The sequence below is a fragment of the Chiloscyllium punctatum genome, chromosome 6 (genome assembly GCF_047496795.1).
Source record: "Chiloscyllium punctatum isolate Juve2018m chromosome 6, sChiPun1.3, whole genome shotgun sequence".
In the NCBI taxonomy this organism is placed as follows: domain Eukaryota; kingdom Metazoa; phylum Chordata; class Chondrichthyes; order Orectolobiformes; family Hemiscylliidae; genus Chiloscyllium; species Chiloscyllium punctatum.
The window spans coordinates 93,974,035-93,986,958 of NC_092744.1; the positions used below are offsets into that span (position 1 = coordinate 93,974,035).

At 38.2% G+C, this 12,924-nt stretch overlaps 1 non-coding gene across 1 annotated transcript; it reads right to left on the bottom strand.

Annotated features, from left to right (window-relative positions):
- Positions 1-11,404: 11,404 nt before the first annotated feature.
- Positions 11,405-11,477, bottom strand: trnav-cac (transfer RNA valine (anticodon CAC)). The gene has a single exon. It is a non-coding gene; the product is annotated as a tRNA-Val (tRNA).
- Between the last annotated feature and the right edge of the window lie 1,447 nt (positions 11,478-12,924).

Consider the following 12,924-nt stretch of genomic DNA (forward strand, 5'->3'; position numbering starts at 1 on the left):
TATATTTCTCAGTTTACCGATCTTAATGAATATCCAATCATCACCAAAACAAAGTGCTTTTAAAATATTGAATCAATTTATTTTTTTTTAAATTACAACGTAATTTTCCAGTCACTGCCATGACAATAATTGCACAGTTATTGGAGTTAGTCTTTCTAACAAATATAGTGTGATTCGCATTTTAATTGCATCAATTGTTTCTGAGTGCGAACACTACAATATAAAAATCAATTTAGTCTTCAGGTGAACGATCCCATAATGGAACCAATGATTTCCCATTCGATTCCTCATTGTAAATATCTGATGATTGCTCATTTGAATGATCGTGGTAATCTCAGGTGAAGCATTCAGAGAACTGCAATTATTTTCATCAGAACAATTCCTGGTCGTTTCTCCACATTGCTCAGTTAAATAATCAACTGAGATTTCTCATCATTTTTTTAATACCCGAGTGGCCAGTGACAAGCACTGCCCTTTTCATCAAAGGGCAATCTCCTGGTTATATATGTATTTTTAAAAAACCCATACTACCCCCTAACTGCGGTAGTGCTTATTTTTCCCCAGCACCCATGGTGTTTGTGTGTAGGTGTGAGACACAGTGAGAGCCACAAGGTGCATGACTCTTTATTCAAATTCCACCACCAGGGAGATAGGAAAACACTGGAGTGGCCAGTGACAAGCACTGCCCTTCACATCAAAGGACAGTGCTGTGTGATCAAAACAGTGAAGGGGAGGGTAGGGACTAAATTAAAATAAAGTTGGAGGGGGAAATAATGCACTCCACTCCCTGTGGCTCCCACCTCTCCCTGAACAACTCCAAGGTGTTGGTGGACACCGCGTGCACCTTCTCCAAGGACACCCTGGGCCAAACGTAACCGCGGAAGAGGGGCGGGCAGTCGGCCCTAATTCTCAGTATTCTTAAATTAAATGATATAATTTTGACAATTCAATTGTTGCTATTATCTAATCATTGCTCAATATAGTTCAGGCTATGGCTACGAATTTATGGCTCATAAACTAAATAAAGTAAAGATTTTGCAGTGGGCATTGTGAATATCAATTTTTATTTTAACCGTGGGAACAGTTGAATTGATATAATTATGTTTAACTTCAATGTTAACGTTTCCTGTATTTATAAACACAATACAAGTTATTCACTTTTCATGGAACAAAATCATTTAAAATTCTTGTGACTGTTTGAAGTACAACAAAAGGAACTAACATCTCTTTATTGTTTCATGAAAAAATCACAGTACATTTTAAACTTTGGGAAGTTGAACATTTCTGGAAAGAAGGGAAGTTGTCTTCAGACGAATAGCCACATCGAGTGACTAATTCATTTATTTTCCTAATCATTTATGTTGCAAATGCAAATTCATTTTCTTTTCATTTTGTGACAAACTGCATTGGACATATGGAAATATTTTAAAGATTGAGTTTCGTTCATTAATGTACAGTGATCAAATGATTAGTTTTTTTCTTATCATGAATAATCACGCGATTCATATTTAATTAAAGTTATTATTGATTTGTTACATTATTACTGTAAATGACTAATTCGATTTGTCAGTTCATTACACACAGGAAATACGTAATTAATTCCCATTCAAATAATTACAAGAAACATTTGATTAATTTTCATTTGAGTTGCCACCGTAAGCATGTAACTATACACCTGCCCTTCCCGAATGGGAACATTATGAAGTCTTCTTGTGGAGTTCAAACGTTTCAAGCACATAAATCCTTATTCTCCGGTATTATAAAGAGGAAAATATTAACAGTCGAAATTCCTCTTCAGCAAAATAACCAAATGCAATTTCATGTTATTCATTGGTCAGCTGATCACCTACATTTGTAACTAAACATTGCAATTCATCTAAATACTGGTATGTGCATTGATCAAATTAAAGTTCTAATTATTAGAATTCATGAATTGTCAGGAATTTGTTTTTATTTTCCATTCACCTTTTCATGTTGAATGTAAGATTGATATGCTGTGAAACTATTAGCGTGTTTTCATTTGAACATTAATTTCTCTCTCTGTCTCTCTCACTCACGTATCTCACTTCATGCACGATGGCTTCAACGTACCTTGCTAAACTTAAAGATTTTGTTGACTTTAAGTAGTATCTTTAGCACTCACCTATCAATTTAATCCAAAATCATAGAATCATCGAGACAAAGAATCCCTACAGTCTTGAAACAGGCCATTTGGCCCAACAGTCCACACTGACCATCCAAAGATTAACCCACCCAGACACTCCCTTGCTCGATTACTCAACATTTCCCCTGACTAATGCACCTAACCAAGGTAAAAACAATGACTGCAGATACAGGAAAACAGAGTTTAGATTAGAGTGGTGCTTGAAAAGCACAGCAGTTCAGGCAGCATCCGGGGAACATTAAAATCGATGTTTTTGGCAAAAGCCCTTCATCAGGAATACAGGCTGCATTCCTAATGAAGGGCTTTTGCCCGAAACGTCGATTTTACTGTTCCTCTGATGCTGCATGCATTGCTGTGCTTTTCCAGCACCACTCTAACAAAAACTAATACACCTAACCTAAACATCCGTGAACATTATGGGCAATTTAGCATGGCCAACTCACCTCAGCTGCACATTTGTATACTATCACAATGTTATTGAAATCAATGCTCACACAAAGCACGATACATAAAGCCTCACAATGGTCTTCATGACCATCTAATTACTATTCAGGAAATAATCTGAGTACTTGTCTTATTGTTCCTGAGATTAATCACCACAGTAAGCGTCTGGTCATCATTCCCTCCAATAAATACAATGGGTGTCTCTGAAATTTCTTGTCAGTAATTATCCATGATACTTGTTGCTCAAGGCAGTGTTTATTCTTCATTCCGAGTGGCCAATGATTCTAACAGCCATTGATCTTTATCTTATTGTTACTGAGTGCAATAACCACAGTAAACATCTGGTTATCATTCTTGCGAATACATACAAGAGGTATCACCTTATTTTTCAATTGAGTAATTACACATGATACTTGTTGCTGAAAGTGGTATTTATTCTTTATGACAATTGGCCGACGACACTGACAGCAAGACATGTTGATAGTCCTGATTTGTTCATATTTTCAAACAAGTTTTCAGGCCATGTATTTCAAAAAGAAGTAATTTGACTTCGTGCAAATTTAAATGTGAACGTTTTCAGATATTTTCCATTCAAAGCGTTTATTTGCTTAATCAGATCGAACTTGAATCTTGCCTCTGTAAATTGAATTTATTGTATTTTCCATTCGTGGAAGTACTCATTAATTGGTTCTCATTTTCATCTTAAATCTGATGGAAATTTGAAATACTGATTTCAGTGAAAATTGTATGAATTATACATGAGTGGTCTCTAAAAGAAAATCACAGAAGGCTAGATAGAATTCTTGAACAGCCTGTATATTTGAATAAAAGAAAACATTCCTTCTAAAAAACAAAGTTAAAAATTACTCAACACCAGGCTATAGTCCAACAGGTTTATTTGGAAGCACGAGCTTCCGCTTGATGATGGAGCAGCGCTCTCAGAGCTAATTCAGCAAAATAATCCTGTTGGACGATAGCCGTGGTGGTGTTTGATTTTTAACTTTGTACAGCCCAGTCCAACACTGGCGCCTCCAAATCATTCACAAAAACACTCCTAAGTCTGTGGTTTAACATTCCTGCAACTAGATTATAATTCTCAGTTTGTCTATCTTAATAAATATCTAATCAATGTCAGTGTAAATTCCCAGAAAACATCCAATCGTTTTGTTTGTGAAAACACAAATTTTAATTGAAAATTCATTGTTATCACAATATGTGAATTATATTTTAACTCTCCAGTGATGTGAAGTGATCCTTGGACTGAAATTGGACGTTCTAAATTCACCTACAGGCAGCGAAATCGGGACAAATACAAAATTAGTTAAACTCAGTCAAACAGCTGCGAGAATCAATCTGCTCCAGGATGAATCAGATTTTCTTACACCTTGACTTCCAGCCAGTGCCTGAGCATTATACACCTCGCTTGCAAATGTCAACAATGAAGGGTTATCACACCCACGCATTGGATCTTTAAATCCAGCTCATAACCACATGTGGACGTTTGTCACAAAATTATTAATCATTTTACAAATCATGGAAAATATCTCAAAGCTCTTGAAATAAAAGTAATCACTGCACATAAAGCCACACGATGGTATTCAAGGCCACCTAACTACTGTTCAGTGCAAAACCTTTTGTCAGTATTGTATTGTTCTCAAGATGAATAGCCACAGCAAACATCTCGCTTTCTCAACATCTCAAATATATACAAGATACCTTCTTACATTTTACACACTACATCTATCCCACCCCATCACACTTCATTGTTTATGACTAAGGATGCTGAAAGTAGCATGTTTTGAGATAAAGGAATTCCTAAAAATAGGTGAGTTTTCTGATAGGGTTCCCCAGTCACCATGACAAAAATGCAATTGAGGCTCAGCACATTGTAACAAATCCCCATTAAACTTTTTCATGTATTTAGTCAGAGACAATGTTTCAAAATTTCCTCTGTAAATGCTGCTCACTTTTTTTTGCTATGATACCCATGTTCCTTGTCTATTTATTTTCTTTGTAATGCTGACACAAATGTCTGAATATTGATGACAAGAAAATTTGCAAGGATTATATATTGTATTTCTACAGAAGAAAAGCTGAGTCAGCAAGTACAGATTGCAGGAGTATCTGAGAATGTTGAATGATTAATAATGACTGCATATCGAATGTATTTTCCAAAACATCATGCCAGCATTCTAATGCTCAGTTCACTGATACTAATTATTATGGAATCAATATCACAGCAAACCCGTTTGGAAATATTGAATCACCTTAATGTGTCAGTGTTCTAAAATAGATTACCAATTCATTGTTAGTTCAACAATCACACAATAATTCAGTTTAGGTATTGTAACAAATATCGTGAGATTCATATTTCAATTTAAGTCACTATTTCGTAGTGCCAATTTTACAAAGAAAAATGGATCTTTTATTTCAGATCAACACAAACACAAACCAAGCAATGATTCATCATCCAACACTGACAGGAAATATCTCTCCATCATTCTGAATATTGCTTTTCATTTTAAACTTGGAAACACTTTTGAATTGATTTGATTGGAAATCACTTCAATGTTAACATTTATTGTGTTTTTAATGACAATAACAATTGAATATTTTTCATGTGCAAAATCATTCAAATCCCCATGAATTTTTTGAAGCATAAAAAAAGGGTTGGCATCTATCTTATTTCATTAAACAATCACAGGAAATGGTGACTTCTTAGAAATCATACACTTTCAGAAAGAATGAAAGTTGTCTTCAGCTGAATAGGCACATTGATTGACCAATTCATCATTTTGTTCCAATTTACGTGTAGAACAAAAACATTTTAAGTTGCATTTCAGAAAATGAGAAACTTCTGACCATATAGAATAATTAAATTCATTTTTTGCATATAATGCACACTAATCACACAATTCTGTCAAGCTATCATTCCACAAGTGAATATAAAAATCATGTTTAATTAAGACATTTGTTAACTCCCATCATTATTGTAAATTACTACTGAATTTTCAGTAGATTACACACAGTATCCAACCACTTAATTCCAATCCAATTATCACAATAAACATCTGATTAGTTTTCAGCCTGCCCAGCCTGGTTGGGAATGTTATGAAGGAATCTTGTGCAACTCTGGTCGTGTCTCTGTTACCAGACCAGAGGGTACAATTTCAATTCCCACCTTGCACAGAGCTGTGCCAGAGCAGCTCTGAATGTTGATAAGAAAATATCGAAGAATCGAATGAATTGCCTTTCAATTCAACATTAGATATGTTTTCATTTGTTGTTCATTCCAATAATCACAGTATCTGCTATATATTTTCTTCAGTCTGCGAATAGCAGAATGTATCTAATTCCACTCAATCAATATTCTTTGCAAAATATTTGATAATGTTGCACTCACAAAGATGAAATATGCAAAGTACAGATATTCCTTGATTTTCTTTTGCTCTGAAGAGCTGACTTCAGACTGCACATAGAACTTGATGCTTCAAAGGTATAAATATGAGGAAAAAATCAAGTTCTTCTTCAGTTAAATAAACAAATGCCACTTCCTACTATATATCAATTTTTAGTTATTGATCTGTTTATGAGTTGTCTTAAATTTGTTTTTAGTTTTCCACTCATCTATTTATATTGAATGTAAGACTGAAATGTTGTGAAAATATCCGAGTGCATCCATTTGAAATTGAATTTGCATATTTCTCTCTAATCCAGTTTATTGCATGATGACTTAACTGTGTTTTGTTCAGCAAACCTCGTGAATCCTAAAAATTGTCTAATCTTAAATAAGATCTTTCACACCCAGTTATCAGTCAGTTCCTAATTCATGTAAATATCTAAGTTTATTGAAATCAATGTTCACACAAAACAGTGCACATAAAGTGACACAAAGATATTCAGCTGATTACTATTCAGTGGAATAACCTGAGTAAGTATCTTATTGTTCCTGGGACAAATGACAACTTTAAGCAGTTATTTACTATTCTATGCAGTTAATGCAATTGATGTGTTATATTTCAGTTCAGTCGTTAATGTTGATTTATATTGTTTAAACCAATAATTCTACTTTATCACAGATATTGACTATACTTCAATAACGTTGGGAAGCAAATTTTGTCAATCTAACAATCTTTAAGCTCCTTTTTTGTTGTGTGCGTACAAGAGACAATTCAAATTATAACTATTTTTATTACAAATTGAACAAATACTGCATTTTAAATTTGTGAAGTTCCGACATTTTTCAAAAAACGTCTTCACTGTATATGTCACATTAAAAAAACTGCTATTTCAAATCATGCGTGCTACAAAATGATTATTGTTTTCATTTCATTGTAAGAAAAGAACTGCTTTGACCATGTTGATATTTTTGGCATTTCTGTTCCAACATTTTTCATTGTCCAAAAATGACAATATTATTAAAATCGCATATACGCCACATGTCATTGACTACATTGTTCAGTTTCAAGCTCACTTTGATGACTTACGAATTCTTTTCCTAATTCTGACACAAATCTTTAAACATTGATCAGATTAGATTACTTACAATGTGGAAACAGGCCCTTCGGCCCAACAAGTCCACACCGCCCCGCCGAAGCGTAACCCACCCATACCCCTACATCTACATCTACCCCTTACCTAACACTACGGGCAATTTAGCATGGCCAATTCACCTGACCTGCACATCTTTGGACTGTGGGAGGAAACCAGAGCACCCGGAGGAAACCCACGCAGACACGGGGAGAACGTGCAAACTCCACACAGTCAGTCGTCTGAGGCGGGAATTGAACCCAGGTCTCCGGCGCTGCGAGGCAGCAGTGCTAACCACTGTGCCACCGTGCCGCCCACATGAAACATATGATGAAACATATCTCTACAAGGAATCCGGTGTATGGAAATTCACAATTCTTGTATTACCTACATTTTGTACTTAAAAAAGGAAGAATTTTGCTCAATAATCACTGAATGGCTCATTTTTCTTTTTTTATTTCAAAAATATACTTTATTCATAAAATGATTTGATGGTCTGTACATTTGGTCATGCCATACATATGTCCACATTTACAAACACAGATTCGATTTTATCATTGTCATATACAGGTCTGTGCATTTCTCAATCTTATGCATATATTTGGCTGAGGCATCAGCAGAGTCCAAAAAAAAACGTCCGCATGGGCCCCCTGTTCTTCTTTCGGCAGGCCGATCTTACACGGTGGTCCTTCCCCACCGCGCCTTGGCGGCAGCTGCCCCAAGCTTCAGCGTGTACCTCAACACGTAGTCTTGGACCTTGGAATGTGCCTGTCTGCAACACTCAGTCGGGGTCAACTCCTTCACCTGGAATTTCAACAGGTTTCGAACCACCCAGGGAGCATTCTTCACCGAGTTGATGATCCTCCAGGCGCAGTTAATGTTCGTCTCGGTGTGAGTCCCGGGGAACAGGCCGTAGAGCACGGAGACCCGCGTCACGGCCCTGCTCGGGACGAACCTCGACAAGCACCACTGCATTCCTCTCCAGATTTCCTCTGCATAGGCACATTCCAGCAGGAGGTGTGTGACAGTCTCGTCCCCCCCGCAGCCACTTCGAGGGCAGCGTGCGGTGCGGCAGAGAGTTCGGGCGTGCATGAAGGATCTCACAGGCAGAGCCCTTCTCACCACCAGCCAAGCCACGTCTTGGTGCTTGTTTCTTCAATCCATAAAGCTAGGTACAATGTTTTATTCCTCAGTTTATTGATCTTAATAAATATCCAATCAACATCACAGCAAAGTGCTTTTGAAATATTGAATCATTTTAATTCTTCAAAACAGCATTCATTATCAAGTCATTGCCATTATAATAATGGCACAACTATTTATAAAAAATTCTTTTGAACAAGTATAGTGAGATTCACATTTACATTTAATCCATTATTTCTGAGTACTGATAGTACAGTATGAAAATGCCTTTATTTTTCAGGTCACCTACCCCACAAAGGAAACAATGAATTCCCATCCAAAGTCATTGCAAATATCTGATGTTTGCTCATTTGAATGATCACGGTAATGTCAGCCTTAAAATTCAGGAAAATGTAATTACTTTTCACTAAATTAATTCCAGTTCGTTTCCAGACATTGCTTAATCACTTGCAAAAAGAGATTTTTCATTATTCTTGAATGCATTGACAGACTTTGCTAATTCAATTGTTGCTGATTTAGAATAAAAAAAATAATTATTCAATCTTTTGCGCAAATGTGGATTTACGGCACAGTACATTAACCACTGTAAAGATATTGCAGTGCACAATCTCTCAATCATTGTAAATATCAATTTTCATTTTACCTGTTGAAACATAGTTTAATTCAAATAATTATATTTGACTTCAATGCTCACATTTATTGTGTTTGTAATCATAATACGACTTACGGATGTTTCATGCAACAAAATCAAATGAAAAAGAATTAGTATCTCTATTCTTTCATTCAACAATGGCAATAAATTTTGATTTTTAAAATTTTGAACATTTTGGAAAGAAGGGATGTTGTCTTCAGTTGAATTCTTGCATTGAATCACTAATTCACAGTGTCCGCCACTTATTCTCTTTGGGTTCCTATGAAAAGAAATTAACTAGTTCTTCTGGTTGTAAATTCCTGGAAAATATTTGAGAATGTTATGGTTTTAAAGGTGACAAGGCGAAGTGATCGTAAGTCATCATTTATTTTGTTAGAAAGAGCTTGATTCAAACATTTCGAACACACACACACACACACACACACACACACACAGTGTTATTCTGCTGTGTAACAAGGGGAAAAACAAGTCGCTTTCCTCGGCATTAAGTAAATATATGCCACTTCCAATTATCCATTAGTCTGCTAACTAGCTACATTTGTAATTTAAAATTGCAATTCGTCTAAATATTGTTATGACCTTTGATCAAATTAAATTTTTAATTATAGTTTATTCATGAATTGCCGGGATTTTGTTTTTTTTTCGTTTTCAATACACAGAGAGGCTACAGAATGACGAGCAGGAAAATGTAAACGGGGAGAGCGAGTGGGGAAGAGGCAGCTGCAGCTCTGGTGAAAGTCCAAGGGTTCCTTTGAGAGTGTAATTTCGTTCATTGCTGTTGCTGATTGAATGAGCCACGAACGTGCGAACTGATCCAAAACATGATTCAGGACCTCTGGTACCAATTCTCGCACGTTGAATAACGACAGGCACCTTCCAAAAGAGGCCGTTCAGAGACGAGTTGGGGATTCGAACCCACGCCTCAGTCGAGACGGGAGCCTTAATAACTTCTCCGCAGATAACGATAGCGCATCAATCCAGACAAATATCACTGGTAAGCTGAGTCTATCTTCTCAGACTGGATTCAGCTACAAATGTATCTGTGAGTGCGTGAGAATATATGATCGGTTATGATTGGGTCAAGTTACCATGAGCTACTTGACATTATTGCAATTTCGATTCTTGCTTTGCTAAATGATTTCACCCATTGCTCGAAACAGGACAACTTTCACGTTTACACGGAACACGAAACACACCGGAATACAGGGAAAATGCACAAAGCTGAGCAGGCCGTGTCCCAAATCATACCGTGTAGCATAGTTTCAGTCACTGTGTCTGTTTTGCAGAATAAGGTTCCCAAAGAATGATCCACCCTAAAACCGGAGGTAGCATTACAATCCGAGAACGACAGATTACATTGTGAGGAAGGTCTGACCTCGGGGCCAGTTCGAGATGCCACTTTCCTTGCCTTTTACCTTCACCGTGCAATTTGCTGCAGAGATGTTCACACCTGGACATGAGCCTCATGGATACCAACGGAGTTGGAAACCTGTGTGGGAATCGATGAGAAGCGACTCAATAAAGTTTAACAAGTTCCATGGTGCTTTTTAGAAATGCAGTTTCTGTTCACCTCAATCTAAAAGGCAGTTTCTGAACATAGTAACAGAAGTCAAAAGGTAATTAACTCACCCCACCCCCACTCCGGAAGAGGTGCTAACTGCTCTTGATTGCTTTTTGTTCTCGATGTGAAGAGCTCTCACGCCTGAGTCACCTTCACGTCTCTGGTTGCTGAGTGTATCAAAAAGAATGAATTTCACCAGAGCTGCAACTGCCTCACTTCCCCACTCGCCCTCCCCGTTTACATTTTCCTGCTCGTCAGTGATTTAAAGAAAACCAAATGGATGCGATGTCATTCTGTAGCCTCTCTGTCGATTCCTCCGTTTCAGTTCCAACGTGGCTTAGATCTCAGGGCGCACCTTGATACTAGCGACGCTATGAAAGCACAGGTCCAGAGGTTCCTCTGAGAGTGTAATTTCTTTCATTCCTGTTGCTGAATGAATGAGCCACTAACGTGCGAACTGCTCCAAAACATGATTCAGGACCTCTGGTGCCAATTCTCGCGCGTTGAATAACGACAGACAGCTTCCAAATGAGGTTTTTCAGAGACGACTTTGGGATACATTTGACAGACAGACTAGTTGAGGAATCCGTGGTGCACTGTGACACCAGCGCATCAGCTTCTTCCCTGCCTTTGAACCGGGCCGCCTGCGCAAGGAATGCAAATGCGGTAATGCTTTTCGTGGAAGGATCACAAGGCGGTAATTACACTCTCAAACAGAATGTCATATGATCAGAACCAGGTTGAAGAAAAACTTTACAATGTTTTGCACTGTAAGTAAATGGAATTGCATTACATTTCACTACGAGAGCAGATTTGTTCAAGCAAATTCGAAGGCAGGTTTGCAGATGGGAAAGCAAGCAAGAAAGCTCTGTTCTTGTCTATGTTAAAGGCTGCAGTTGAAGAACAAAGCAGCTTCTGCCCAGATTCGAACTGGGGACTTTTCGCGTGTGAGGCGAACGTGATGACCACTACACTACAGAAACAAGCCTCAGTCATCCGCTTATTAGCCATGTGATTGCCTAAAGGTTCTGTACTGCGCTGTAATGCTCCATTTTCTATGATTCTAACTCCCTGCATTATCCGAGCAGTTCCATATTGGGCCTGCACTGCGGTGTAATGTTCTATGTTCTCTGAGACTAGCTTCCTTTTTTAGCCGAGCGGTTCCACGAAGGGCCTGTATTGCGCTGTAACGCTCCATGTTCTATGAATCTAACGACCTGTATCAGCCGAGCAGTTCCATATTGGGCAGGTCCTGCACTGCAATCTTGTATGTTGTATTCGTCAAACATCCTTTATTAGCCGAGCAGTTCCACGAAGAGCCTGTACTCCGCTGTAATGCTCCATGTTGTATGAATCTAACTCCCTGTATTTGCCGAGCGGTTCCATATACAGCATGTACTGCGCTGTAATGTTCAATGTTGTATTAGTCTAACGTCCGGTATTAGCCAAGCTGTAGCATAAAGGGCCGGTACTGCGCTGTAATGCTCCTTGTTGTATGAGTCTGACGTCCAGTATTAGCCGAGTGTTTCCATAGAGGGCCTGTACAGTGCTGTAATGCTCCATGTTCTGTGAGAGTAACTTCCTGTGTTAGCCGAGCAGTTCCATAAAGGGCCTGTACTACACTTATAGATCTATGTTCTATAAGTGTAACACCCTGTATTCACCAAACGGTTCCATAAAGGGTCTGTACTGCACTGTAATGATCTATTTTCTGAGTCTAACACGCTGAATTAGCCGAGCAGTTCCGTAAGGGGTCTGTACTGTGCTGTAATGTTCCACGTGACCAGTGGAGTGCCACCAGGATCAGTGCTGGGCACTCTACTTTTTGTCATTTACAAAAATGATTTGGATGTGAGCATAGGAGGTACAGTTAGTAAGTTTGCAGATGACACCAAAATTGGAGGTGTAGTGGAGAGCGAAGAGGGTTACCTTAGATTACAACAGGATCTTGACCAGATGGGCCAAAGGGCTGAGAAGTGGCAGATGGAGTTTAATTCAGATAACTGCGAGGTGCTACATTTTGGGAAAGCAAATCTTAGCAGGACTTATACACTTAATGGTAATGTCCTAGGGAGTGTTGCTGAACAAAGAGACCTTGGAGTGCATATTCATAGCTCCTTGAAAGTGGAGTCGCAGGTAAATAGGATAGTGAAGAAGGCGTTTGGTATGCTTTCCTTTATTGGTCAGAGTATTGAGAACAGGAGTTGGGAGGACATTGGTTAGGACATTGGTTAGGCCACTGTTGGAATATTGCATGCAATTCTGGTCTCCTTCCTATCAGAAAGATGTTGTGAAACTTGAAAGGGTTCAGAAAAGATTTACAATGCTTTTATCAGGGTTGGAGGATCTGAGCTATAGAGAGAGTCTGAACAGGCTGGGGCTGTTTTCTCTGGAGTGTCGGAGCTGAGCGGTGACCTTATAGAGGTTTAC